The sequence below is a fragment of the Hippocampus bargibanti genome, linkage group LG03 (genome assembly GCF_051943395.1).
Source record: "Hippocampus bargibanti isolate YZ-2025 linkage group LG03, ASM5194339v1, whole genome shotgun sequence".
NCBI classification, from domain to species: domain Eukaryota; kingdom Metazoa; phylum Chordata; class Actinopteri; order Syngnathiformes; family Syngnathidae; genus Hippocampus; species Hippocampus bargibanti.
In genome coordinates, this window is record NC_142736.1 from 10,009,221 (window position 1) to 10,022,711 (window position 13,491).

Consider the following 13,491-nt stretch of genomic DNA (forward strand, 5'->3'; position numbering starts at 1 on the left):
CCCTATTCAGCCCTTTTAAGATCCATATTTTATATTTCTGAAGATTGCGTGTCTTCTGTAACATACAGTACAATATAATAATAATAATAATAATAATTAATGATGAGGGAACGAGAGGAAATAGAAATTTGAAGAAGGTCAGATAGGTATGGGGGGCAAGGTTAAGGATAGCTGTATAAAGAAGAGTTGATTCTCTATTTGACCGGGAGCCTGAGGAGCTCATGGAGGATGAGGCTGATGTGGTGAAAGGATGAGGTTCTGGTAATGATCCGGGCTGAAGAATTCTGGACGAGTTGAAGTTTGTGGAGAATTTTCTGAGGGAAACCAAAGAGAAGTGAATTGCAATAGTCAATCCGGGAGGTGGCAAGACTATGAACGAGGATAGCAGTGGTGTGAGGAGTGAGAGACGGGGGAAGACGATTGATATTGCATAGGTGGAAGTACGCAGACCGGGTTATTTATATGGGAGTGGAAAGATAGTGTGCTGTCAAGAATGACAATACAATACAATACAATACATGTTGATTTATGTAGCGCTTTAACAACAGCTGAAGTTGCAACAAGGCGCTTAACATGGACAGGTAGCATGTACAGCAAATAAAGCAGCCACAAAGTTAGTAGAAAGCACCAGGGAGTCAAACCAAGATCAAGTCCTAATCAAGCTGAATCGAATGCCAAAGAATACAAGTGAGTTTTGAGACGGGTTTTAAAGATGGGCAGCAAGGGGGCTTACCTAATGTTCAGTGGCAGGTCATTCAAGAGTGTAGGACCAGCAACGGAAAACGCTCGATCCCCTCTGAGACTCCGATTAGTTTTTGGCATATCAGATAATGTCATGTCAGCAGACCTGAGGTGTGTCATGTTGGATGAGCTCAGAGAGGTAAGGAGGAGCGAGGTCATTTAAAGATTTGAAAACAAATAAGACCTTAAAAAGAACTCTAAAATGTATAGAAAGCCAGTGAAGGGATACCAAAGTGGCAGTTATGTGCTCCCTGTAAGAGGCGAGCAGCAGCATTCTGGACCAGCTGGAGACACTTCATGTAGGATTGGCTCACTCCAAATCCATTAAAGTAATCCAATAAAAAACAATTTTAATATGAATTTTGATTTGATTAACAAAAACAAAAAAATCTATTTTATTTGGCCTAAGACAGGGGTGTGCAAACTTTTTGCAAAGGGGGCCAGATTTGTTGTGTTAAAAATATTGGTTATATATTGCTTAGTACTAAATATTGGTTACTAATTTATTAATTCTACACGTGGGTCAGGCATTATTGATTTTATGACGGAGGCTGCGGGCTGGATGAAAATTGACCATGGGCCGCATTTGGCCCCCGGGCCGGACTTTGGACGTACATGGCTAAGATACAGCTAATAAAGCACATGAACAACTAAAACAATGAACAAATATGATATAAAACGGTATTTACATACAATCTTTTAAAGCATTTCTCAATGTTAGCACCCACCTTTTGAAAAAACCCTAATAAACTGCAATTGTTCAAACCAACCATTGAAATAATTGTTCAAATTGTGTGTTTGTGATTTGGAAATTAGCTTTCAAGCAGTGTTTGAAATAACGTCTGCCCGGAGGCCTGGGGCGTACAACTTCTACGTCGAGCGTACAACTTCCAAAACGTCTTGGCCCGGGTGGCTGACAACTTCTTCAAAAAAAAAAAAAACGTTTTTTTTTCAAATCGTTTGTTTTAATCAATAAAGCAAAAGCTACAAGCAAATTGCCACAAGCCACATGTACTCCTCCTTCTAAGCGCCTTTCAAAACTCTCAAGTACACTTTACAGTCACGGTATAGTCTGAAGCACGAAACAGGCTTCTGATTTGCTGCCATGCCGAGTATGCAAATTGCGCAAACATTGCATTGTGCACCATGACGACAAACGACAACTGGAGCAAAATCTTCAGCATGGGATATTTACCATAAATTAAGCAAAGGAGCATTTGTCCGGTTAAAACTTCGTTTGTCTTTCCTGGTTCGCGCATTGTCTGGAGTTCACTTGATAAAAATATCAGCAAGTACAATAGATGGTGAACAAAAAACTACTTTATTCTAATGAGACAGAGAAAGCACTTCTCGTCTCGGTGGGACGAAGACATGAGCACAAGAGCACAAAGAACAAAGAGAAAGAGCAAAAAGAGAGCGAGCTCCCGCTCCGACAAGTTTTTAAACATACAGAGTGGCGATCTGTTGTCCAATCAGTTGCGAACAAGTCGACCTTTCCCGTCCAATCGGTTACGAGCAATTCAGCGTTGGGCGGGTCTCAGATTGAAGTTAGAGCTGTTGCTTTTTCTCCACGACTATTGACTAATAAGACTGATAGTTTTATTTAACTGAATTAGACTGAAATTAAACGTGCACAATTCATAATATATACTAAGCTAAACATGAAAAAACATATGTTTACTTAATCTAAACATGAAATAACGTAATATGTTTACTAATGTGCATAAACACTCTATCATTCCCTCCTGTTGTACATTTAAACATCAGTTCATACATTTCCAAAAGATTTCATGTATGCACGTCATACTAATTGCACAGGGAACCATTCTAATCTCATCTATCCAACGTCTAATATTATTTAATTTACCATGGAGAAGGCGAAAAACCTCTATCACAATTTTGCTGCTGTGATATATAACCTCTCCATTTTTGAGGGTTTTTAATGAGGAAAACTCCTTCTCGGCTCTCCGTTTTCTTTTTTTGCTTTTGTTCTTTGGAGCAACCACTCTCTGGCCATGGTGTACTATCCCTAGCTACAACACTGGGTCCCCTTCACGCATTTGTTGATACAAAACCTTTGCGTAATTCACCTGGGAATTAGTTATCATATTCATTAGCATTGTTCTTAAGCATGGAATAATACAACCAATGACTAAGAAAATAAGTACAATCACAATTGCGAATGGGATGAACATTCTGAGCAAAGTCTTATACCAAGCGCCCCCAAAGAGCCCGTCAAAGATCCACGGTTGATCAGGCCGGTGATCCTTGGCCATGGCATCTCTGAGATCCCTGACAACAGACAGAGCATCAGTCATGTTTATAGAATTCGCTTCTTCGGGTATGTACGTACAACAAGTATCACCCACCATAGCACAGACGCCCCCTTGTGGCGCGGTCAAAAGGTCCAAAACCATTCTATTTTGCAGCACCATTTGTCTAATTGCTGCAATTTCAGTGTTTTGCATTTCATCTACTTCCAAACTGGCGTTTACAAACACTTGAAACCTGTAGTCAATTGTTTCAATTCGTAGCATGTTTTTAGCTACTCCAATTTGTGGAAAAAGAGCTAACATTACCTTACTTCCCGTGCTATGGTGTTTGAATTGTTCTGGAACATCAGTTCCCCAGATCGAATCGTGGGGCTTAAACGACACTCTTCTTTTCACATGATGGTGTGCTGGACGGCTGGTAACGATGAAAGTATTGTCAGTCACAGTAACAGGTGCGCACATACCGTAGGCTTTCGGAGGAATAAAAGAATATACTTTCCAACCACATAACCACCAAAGATGTGAAGATACAGGTAAAATGGTGACATTGGTGTTTAACGGTAGCACGTATAAACATCTATTCTCATCTATAAAACCTAGATTTTGACCTGTACCGTACATTGCAACGCATACTGGTAATCGCAATCCGCTCTCGGTCATAACCTGATTTTCAGTTTCCAAAATGGTATCCAAACTTGGAACAATCTCTCCTCTCGAAGCATTGCGAAGAACTGGAAAATGTTGATCAGGTTTATGCGAAGATATTAACATATACGCAGCTCGAGCCATTTTATCTCCAAATACCTTTGAATGCACTCTTTGTTGCGTTACAGAATGTGGCATAAAAGAACAAACAAAGCAATTACTTTTCCTATTTTGTTTAGCAATTAATGTAGCATAACGATACCACGTGTTTGATAACAACGGATTCCAGTCATGTTTTTCTCCTGCAAATGGTTGATATAATGCGTCCATGACATCTGAATTTTGGGCTTTTTTGTCAGGTGTTTCCATCCAGGCTGTCGGTTTGATGTGCGGTTTGCGCTGGAAAGGCGATGTCACGACTGGTGTTGTCAAAGATGACAACATGCATATAGTTACGGGAAAACCAGTGTGATGTTCACGAAAATCAGGACAGAGTCTCAAATCCATGCATCCCGCAACCTTGTAGGTTACGATAACGACTTGGATATCTGTCATTGTGCCAGTTCCAGTTCCTAACCAGTTCCCTTGAGTTATCTTTCTGACAATTCGTTTTGCTTCTTGGGCACAGCTATTTTGAACCCATTTTGTTTTGGGCTCAGAATGGACCACAACTGAGTCCCAACCAGTGGTCCAAGCCTTCCCTGACTTGATACGAGCGTACCAAGAACCATGAGGGTAATCACTTCCCGTTTGTCGTGCTTCGTTCCTGAGGATGTTAAGAGGAAATGAGATGATTCCTGCATCTTGTAGTGGCAAGCAGGCTACAGGATGTGCCATGCTAGGGCACTTTTCTGTCATCGTTGGTTGCAATGGTGGAGTCTGGCAGGCTGATGGAATGGGAGGCTTTACGTGCGTCATCTGGATTGCCTCCACTAATTCATACAGCAAGATGATGTGGACCAAACCCATGGCTATTGAGTGTTTTGGCTCCGTCTCTCTTCCACCTGCTCCGGATCTGGTTGGTGAACGATTTTGCAGTGGCTTTGATGCACCCAGGTGGACCTCTCGGCGATTTTGATGGCAGTTGGCGTGGTTATCAGCACGGTGAATGGCCCCTCCGACTTTGGTGCAGACCTTGATCAGCGCCTTCGGGGAGCCCAGCAGCCTCTCTGTTCCTGCAAAGGGAACACAGGACTGCGGCAGTACACGTGCTGTGGACCTCTTTGTTGTTGTACAACATTTCACACAACCATTTTGCCAACAAAGCGCCTGGATCTGAATTATTCTTTTAGAATAAAATGCAACTGGTCTCAGCTTTTGTCCATGCTTTTGTAACAGGACTGAAGTCATGTATTTGTCTTTGCAGTCAACTTGTTTGAACAAAAGGTTTGTCATAGTCAGGTAAAGCTAAGACGCTAGTGTTTGCTATCAAATTTTTTAATTCTGTAAACGCTTTACTGCCCTCTTCGGTCCACTGAATAGAGTCTTTCAGTGCCATTTCGTCTTGGTATATAAGTGTCAACAATGGTTGGGTAACTTGTGCATAATGCGGAATCCAAGTTCTGCAATAATTGCACAGTCCCAAAAACGTCATCATCTGTTTTTTCGTCTTAGGTCGAGGAACCTGCAAAATTGTCTGTTTTCTCTTAGTTGTCAACTCTCTTCCCTTTCTTGACAAAAGATGTCCTAAGAAAACTACTTCTTGTTGACAGAACTGCAATTTATCCAAAGAAGCTTTGTTACCTGTATTCGCTAAATATTGGAACAAAGCTATTGATACAGTCTTGTTCTCATCTTCAGTCGGTGAAGCAATTAAGATGTCGTCAACATACAAAAGAATCTGAGAAGATTCAGGATGTTTAAAATCAGCAATACACGAAGACATTTCCTGTGCCATTAAATGTAAATCCGAATTTTTGTGTAACGGAATGGAGAAAAAGGCATTGCTCAAATCAATCACTGTAAACCATTTTTTGTCAGGTTTTAAACTGTTCAATAATGTGTGCGGGTCTGGCACACACGGAGCACGTGATTGTATGGATTTATTTACCTGTCGTAAATCATGCACCATTCTCCAAACTCCAGATTCCACTTTTTTAACAGGAAATATCGGTGTATTACATTCACAAGTTGGGTCTTCAATCAAAATACCAGCTTTCACCATATCCCGTATTACAGGGGTGATGCCAATAATAGCGTCCTGTTTTAATGGATATTGTTTAAGTCTTGGTCGATAAGTCGTTTTAGGCAATACTTCAACTGGTTTCGCTGTTTTAAGTAAGCCCACATCAGTTTTTCCCGATGACCAAAGGGTGGCAGGGACGTCTGGAAAGTCCTCCGCCCCTAAAGTGGCCATCAGTCATAATTCTAGTGAATCGACCTTTACTGGGTCCCCCATAGCGTCAACTACGAAGGACTCCAGAAAATTCACTTTTTTGGGTTTATACCCTTCTTCTGTTGGTATTAAAGCTATTTGCAATTTTTGTAACAGGTCTCTCCCCAACAAATTTATAGGACACTCTCCACTCAAGACCATAGTGACCTTGTATGGACTTAGTCCCTCATCTAAAATTTTTATTGGTTTGGAAATCGGTAACAATGTCACTTTCCCATCTGCAGATACCACAGAAATTTGTTGTCGACTCGGAGTGACACCTGGAATGGTGTCTCTTAACACTGATCTGCATGCACCACTATCGCAAAGAAATTTGACATCCTTTTTCCCGATTTTTAGCCAATAATAAGGTTTTTCGTTTTCCGGTAAGGTTAAGGCAAACACATTAGTCAAATCCAAGATTTCAACTGGTTTTATTGATTCCCATTTCTCACTGTTGTGACTGTTGTCATCAGTGTTGAAATGGGGTTCCTCGCGTCAATCTGAATGTTTTGTTTTATGTCCTTCACCATATCGCGTATTATATGGTGGAGGTCTGTAAGATTTCCCATGTTTCCTTTTCGGTATAGGTTTCTTTTTGCAGTGGCGAGCCATATGCCCTACACTGCCACAACTGTAGCATCGATCATTGTGCGGCATCCGTCTCTTCATCCGATCCTGGTATAACACGTTCTCCATTATGTTACCCATGGTAGATGCCATCACATGTTCCATCGGCGAATCTGCACCATTTCCCCACTTTTTTCTCACCACTTCTTGGGCGTGTATTGCCCATTCCATGAGATCAACCAACCTTCCAGTCCGGTGTTGGACATAATGTTTGCGAATGAAATCTCCAATTTCCGGCGTCAAATTCTGCAAAAATGTTTGCTTGAATTGGTTGACATATATGGAATTCTCATCAGCAGATTCAGGAATACAGCAGTGGTTTCGAAAAACATTTTCCAAGCGTCCCCGAAAAATGTTAATATCTTCCCCACATAACTGTCTACAATTCTGAATCAAGCCAAAGTTTGGTGTTTTTTTTCCATAATGTTCGGATGTTTTCACAAATCAATCTCCGTTGGGTTGTCGCTTCCTCGTACGTCATATTCGTTCCCATCGATGTTTTCCCAGTAAAGTCACCTTTCACCCGATTCCAATGGTGTCCCAAGCATCTCCTGAGAACCTTAAGTGTTTCTTGTCCATTCAACTGATAAGAAGCACATAATTCCTCAAAATTCTCAGTCCAACTTTCTGCATTTTCAACAACATCACCTAGTCCTTTACACGCCTCTGCAACATCACTGTCGCCCCATGGCCGATAAACCAAGATAGTTTGATCATGTATGCTTGAAGAATTAGGATTTGCTACCTGAATGAGTGGCAAAGCGTCACAGTCGCTTCCATTATTCATTTCAGTTCCATTCAACTCTTCAAACGGATACAATTGTCCAGAACAATTTGCTTTGCTCCTCGTACGCGAAGAGACACAATCAGCAGCAATCTGATTTTTAATATCAGGTTGCAATCCTCGTATTCTTCCAGTAGGGGTCATAAGCGCTCCATTCTGCTGGTCTGCCCAACAGACATTTGGAGTCATCACCTGGGGGGCCCACCCAGGGGGGCCCACCCGCCCCACAGGGGTTGAACAAATGGCGTCCTCCCCCTTCTTCAGCCTTGCGGAGGAGGGGGGTCGTGGCGCCTTCTCGGCGCAGCCCCCCGCCTCTCCCCCTCGCCTCCCGTGGGGGAGCCCTGGGGATTGGAACAATGGCTGCTTTCCATTTTCCACCAACTTTTCATTGGGATGTGCAACAGACGAAGCCACAGTTTCATCGTCAGAGCCCACTTTGGAAGACATTGCAACTATCGCTTTCTCCTCTTTTTTCATCCGTTTGGCTTCCATCTCTCTCTCTCTGATTTTTGCTTGCGCAATCCAAGCTTCGCAGGCAATTATCTCGGCACGTATCTTTCCAAGAGATTTTTTCATCGCGGATGCTTCCTGAAGTTTCAATCGAAACAAGACTTCCGTCAAAGGCTGGAGTTGCAATGCACCAGAGAACGTACTACAGTCCATCCACTTCTTGCAATAAAGTTCGCTACCTGGGAACTTTTTGGACATAAACTCTACGTCCCTATGAATTGGGGTCTTTTTAGAAAAAATAGCACCCATTTTCACGATTGCAACAACAAATTCCTTCTTTAGCTATCACAAGAAAGGAAGCACACCTCGCGATGTTGATTCAAACCCAAGAACAAAGGGTGTGATTCGCGCCAATCCTCAGCCAGGATGCGCGTTCACGCACACACACAAGGAATGCTCTTACGCACACACGCACACACACACACACCAACGGCTCAAATGACTTCGCCCCCACCCTTTTTTCTCTCCGAGACAAAGAACTTTCTCTGTGCCACGATGCTAGCATAGAAAAACCAAGTTAAGAATGTATTTTTGATCTTATTTCTTTCCTCTCGACTCAGTACTATAGCAGCTGCCCTAAAACACTTCCGCTCTTCAGAATAAAAGCGGTCCACCACACAAACTGAATTCCAGCTATCACCACCTTGTGAGCAATATTCTTTCGCTGGAAAACTTCCGATTCACAATTCGGCGTGTGGATATTGCGTGCACATTAATATGCACTCCTCCACCGGCACACGTATTCTCATTTGGCCACCTTGCCTAACGAAAATCGCTTCACACCGGTCCGTACGTGAGTCAAGTGGAAAAGACCGTCTCTGGCCAAGAAGAGGTCTCACAATGCATTCAAACAATGGCTGCTAGCTAGCGCGCTACTTACTTAGTGAACTTTTGAATGCTGCCGTGTAGTCCTTCAGCCAGAACGCGAGGAGCCACAACGCCACCAGAAAGTTGTGATTCTTTCCGTCTCTCGAGCGGAGGATTGCAGGAGCAGGCTTCAGTGAAGAACGAAAAAAATCTTCGTTTCTTCCGTAGGTCGCCCCAATCAAAGAGCAGATTTGACGCGCATCTCAATGCGGGTCTCCCGTCAAAAAAATCATAAAACGGGTCAACCACCAGGAGCTTCTTTAGTTCCCGTCTCGCCTTGATTGGTCGCCCAATGTGGTCCTCACGCAAAGACTGGTTGACTTGGCACGGGTTTCTTGGCACCAATTAATGTCCGGTTAAAACTTCGTTTGTCTTTCCTGGTTCGCGCATTGTCTGGAGTTCACTTGATAAAAATATCAGCAAGTACAATAGATGGTGAACAAAAAACTACTTTATTCTAATGAGACAGAGAAAGCACTTCTCGTCTCGGTGGGACGAAGACATGAGCACAAGAGCACAAAGAACAAAGAGAAAGAGCAAAAAGAGAGCGAGCTCCCGCTCCGACAAGTTTTTAAACATACAGAGTGGCGATCTGTTGTCCAATCAGTTGCGAACAAGTCGACCTTTCCCGTCCAATCGGTTACGAGCAATTCAGCGTTGGGCGGGTCTCAGATTGAAGTTAGAGCTGTTGCTTTTTCTCCACGACTATTGACTAATAAGACTGATAGTTTTATTTAACTGAATTAGACTGAAATTAAACGTGCACAATTCATAATATATACTAAGCTAAACATGAAAAAACATATGTTTACTTAATCTAAACATGAAATAACGTAATATGTTTACTAATGTGCATAAACACTCTATCAGCATTTGTGGTAGTTACTTCCTTAATTAAAAAAAAAAAACATCCTTTATACTTTGCAACAATGTTTCTTTTTTTTTGCGATTAGTCGTCTTATTGTGTTTCAAGTTGCGAAAAATGGGGCAGGCAACTTTATGGCCGGGCAGGCAACTTTTCAGAATTGTCTGCCCTAATATCCGCTAACTTTTTGTCATGAGTTTCAGACACTGCTTTCAAGTAATGTGAGATTTGTGTGAATCGTAGTATAACAATGAAATTATCTTTCTTCTCATTTCGACTGTCGAAATCTAAATTGCGTGATTGTGTGGATTGTGAATGAAAGAACAATGACAGTCGCTGACTCGCATAACTGCTATAAGAGCTTTTACGAAATGTATTTTTAAATGTAGTTTTTGTAACAAAACTCTGCTGCATTGATGTTATTCAGACAAGGTAACACAAGGGTTCCCGTCAGACTTTAAGACGATGCCTTGGGTCTCACAGGCTGGAATGTGGCAGGAATGTTACTTGGGCACATCGACCATCTATTGATCAAGCCTTGAATCATTGCGTAACAAAACAATGCCTAGACTGTCCATCTGAAAGAAATGTATGGGATCGTATAGGGGACTGTGACACAATAGTAGTTCATTGTCATATTTTGAAGCAAATCTATAAAAAAGGCCATACACAGTCTGAAACTCATGACAAAAAGTTAGCGGACACCCGGGCAGACAACCTTGCCCCATTTTTTACAACTTGAAACACAATAAGACGACTAATCGAAAAAAAAAAAAACATTGTTGTAAAATATAAAGGATTTTTTACATTAAGGAAGTACCTACCGCAAATGCTCCCTTGCTTAATGTATGGTAAATATCCCTTGCTGAAGATTTTGCTCCAGTTGTCGTTTGTCGTCATGGTGCACAATGCAATGTTTGCGTTGCGTTGTCTGCTCCAAGCTACGTGGCCTCCTCTTTCTAAGCGGCTTTCAAAACTCTCAAGTACACTTTTCAGTCACAAACGTTCGTTTGGCAATTTGCACACTCAGCACGGCGGCCAATACGAAGCCTGTTTCGTGCTTCGGATCATACCGTGACTGAAAAGTGTACTTGAAAGTTTTGAAAGCTTAGAAAGAGGAGTCCATGTGGGTTGTAGCGTTGTGCTTGTAGCTTTTGCTTTATTGAATAAATCAAACGTTTGATTTGAAAATAATTTATTTATTTATTTATTTATTTTTTTTGAAGAAGTTGTTAGCCACCCGGGCGGACATGTTTTGAAAGTTGTACGCCCGACGTAAAGGTTGTACGCCCCGGGCCTCCGGGCAGACGGTATTTCAAACACTGCCATACAGCTTGATGAAACGGCAAGTTATTCTTAGTTATTATTGAATATAAGTGAAAACTTGTGCCATTCCAAAAGTGTTACTTGTTACCACTGTCTTTGTGGTTCGTTTATGGAATGAGCGTGTTCCAAAAACGGTGAAGTTGCGAGGGCACTTCTCATGTACAAACTTCTAAAAGTCATTATTTTATTTGATTGGGATGTGTTTATTTGGTGAAGGTGTCATGCTGAAATCTGAGTTTTAACTTTAATTTAACTTTAACTTTAATTTCGGCCTCATGTAATTTATGCAACTTAGAGGACAACCAACACCATTTTTTTGTTTTTCTGACTTCAGAAAAACGTTTTATAGCATCTAAAATACCCAAAACATGCAGGCTGATATTTTCAGTCAAATGCAAAACACCAATAAAAATGACTTAAAGTGTCTCAAAACTACTTCAAAATGACCTCAGAAAGTTTCAGTTTCAGAAGGTCCCGCCCCCTTGTTCGTGAAGTCACGCCAGGACGTCTTGCCTTGCTCGAGAATCAAAACAATGGCTTCAGATTCGGAGAAAATTGTTACTCATCCTGTTATGAATATGATTCATATAGTTCTGAAGAGGAAAGCATACATGTTTGCAATCGATTCAAGAAGTCCTTCCGTCTCATTTTGAGGCGTCTGGACTCCAATGTAGCGTCCCAGAAAATGCACAAGATGGCGCCCAAGCTCCGTTGGAAATGGGCTGATTTGTCTGCTGGGAATTTGTGTCAACTAGTATCAAATAGTAGTCTTGGTGCAACATACAACGATTCACCATCGCGTTATGTTTTTTCTTTCTAATTTCGCCATCAACATGGAGGTTTTCAGACCAAAAAAAGTACCCAAAATGCATTGTGTGTCACTTTCTCGGTCAGGGGCGTTCCAGACATGACATCACGTCAGGCATCGTGAATGTTCAGCGCAAGTCTTAAAACGTAAAATATATATATATATATATATATATATATATATATATATATATATACAGTAAAGTCTCGTTATATCGATATCGGTTATAACGATAGTACCGCTTATTACGATATTATTTTCATTTCCCTTGCACGATTTTGAAAATGACTGTACATTCCATACTGTGCATTAAAGGGCAACCAACATCACTTTTTGTGTTTCTTGAGTCAGTCAAAAAGCTGTTGTAACGTCACAGCTGCGCGCCGGCATTCTATTGAGCCACTCGAACGTCACGTAAGTTATGTAAACGTTGCAGTTTTGGTTTTTCATCCATGTACAGTATTTAATTGTGTTGCATCCAGATATCTTTATTGTTTGCAACAATCACTGTTTTTCATATGATTGTATATGCCGGCGTTCGTGGCTTCGTGTGAATAGAACTTGACGATTTAGCATTGGTTGGTTGCATTTTTGAAATGAAATAGTCATTAAAAAGTGTAAAGACGTTTTTATTTTATGCACAACTTTATTTTTCACTTCACTACTGTACAAAAAACATGTTAGATACGCAATCCATGAACCCAATGATGAAATTACATGCCATAACAAAGATGCCGCATTTACGCACCCCCCCCCCCCCCCACAGGATCGGATATATCGATAGTCCCGGTTATATCGATATTTTTTCGGATTCCCTTGCGTATCGATATAACGAGACTTTACTGTATATATATATATATATATATATATATATATATATATATATATATATATATATATATATATATATATATATATATATATATATATAAATGTCAACTGTATACTGTAAATGTGCAAAACCGTTTTATAAAAAACTGTACATAGTGCAAGTATCAAGAATCTTTATATATATTCTTTCTATAGTATCTTTATATATTTGATTCATTACTCTTTCATAGAAAGGTATGTCCTTTCTCAGTCAGGGGCGTTCCTTCAGTGACGTAGGGTGAGGACTTGTCACCAACTCTAAAACAAGACTTCCGGAATATTCAGCACAAGTTTTAAAACGTAAAATATAGCTACATGCAGTGGAATCTTTATAAAATACGCTCAGTAGAGGTCATTTGAAGCGATTTTACAAATTATGGACACAACATGTCCGGAGACGTCAGTTGTCCTTTAAAATGTAATGTATTATTATTATTATTAAAAGTGCTGCTCAAGACTTTTTCCTGTTGACGTCATCCCCAATTACTGGCACACACTGATAATGAACATATACATATGCCAATACATATAGTATAATACATAGCAGCTCCTGTATTTTGTTTTTCTACTTTCATTCCTTTCATAACTTTGCTGCTGTGAAATGTAAATTTCTCCACTGCGAGACTAATTAGTAGTTGCCTCGAGCTCACTCAGGCTGGTTTCAGTGCCATTAACTTCTGTTAAGATATTGATGCTGAATAAAAAAAATTCGATTGACCTGTTGTAATTATAATTGTCACTCTACTATTAATAATCGTTCAATTTAGAACAGCTTAAATGTATGATTTCAATAATTGT

At 40.7% G+C, this 13,491-nt stretch overlaps 1 protein-coding gene across 1 annotated transcript in view; it reads left to right on the forward strand.

The window, feature by feature from the left end:
* Positions 1-13,491, forward strand: part of LOC148900263 (voltage-gated potassium channel regulatory subunit KCNG4-like) — a 262,500-nt gene that overhangs the window by 50,478 nt on the left and 198,531 nt on the right. The window lies entirely within an intron of this gene.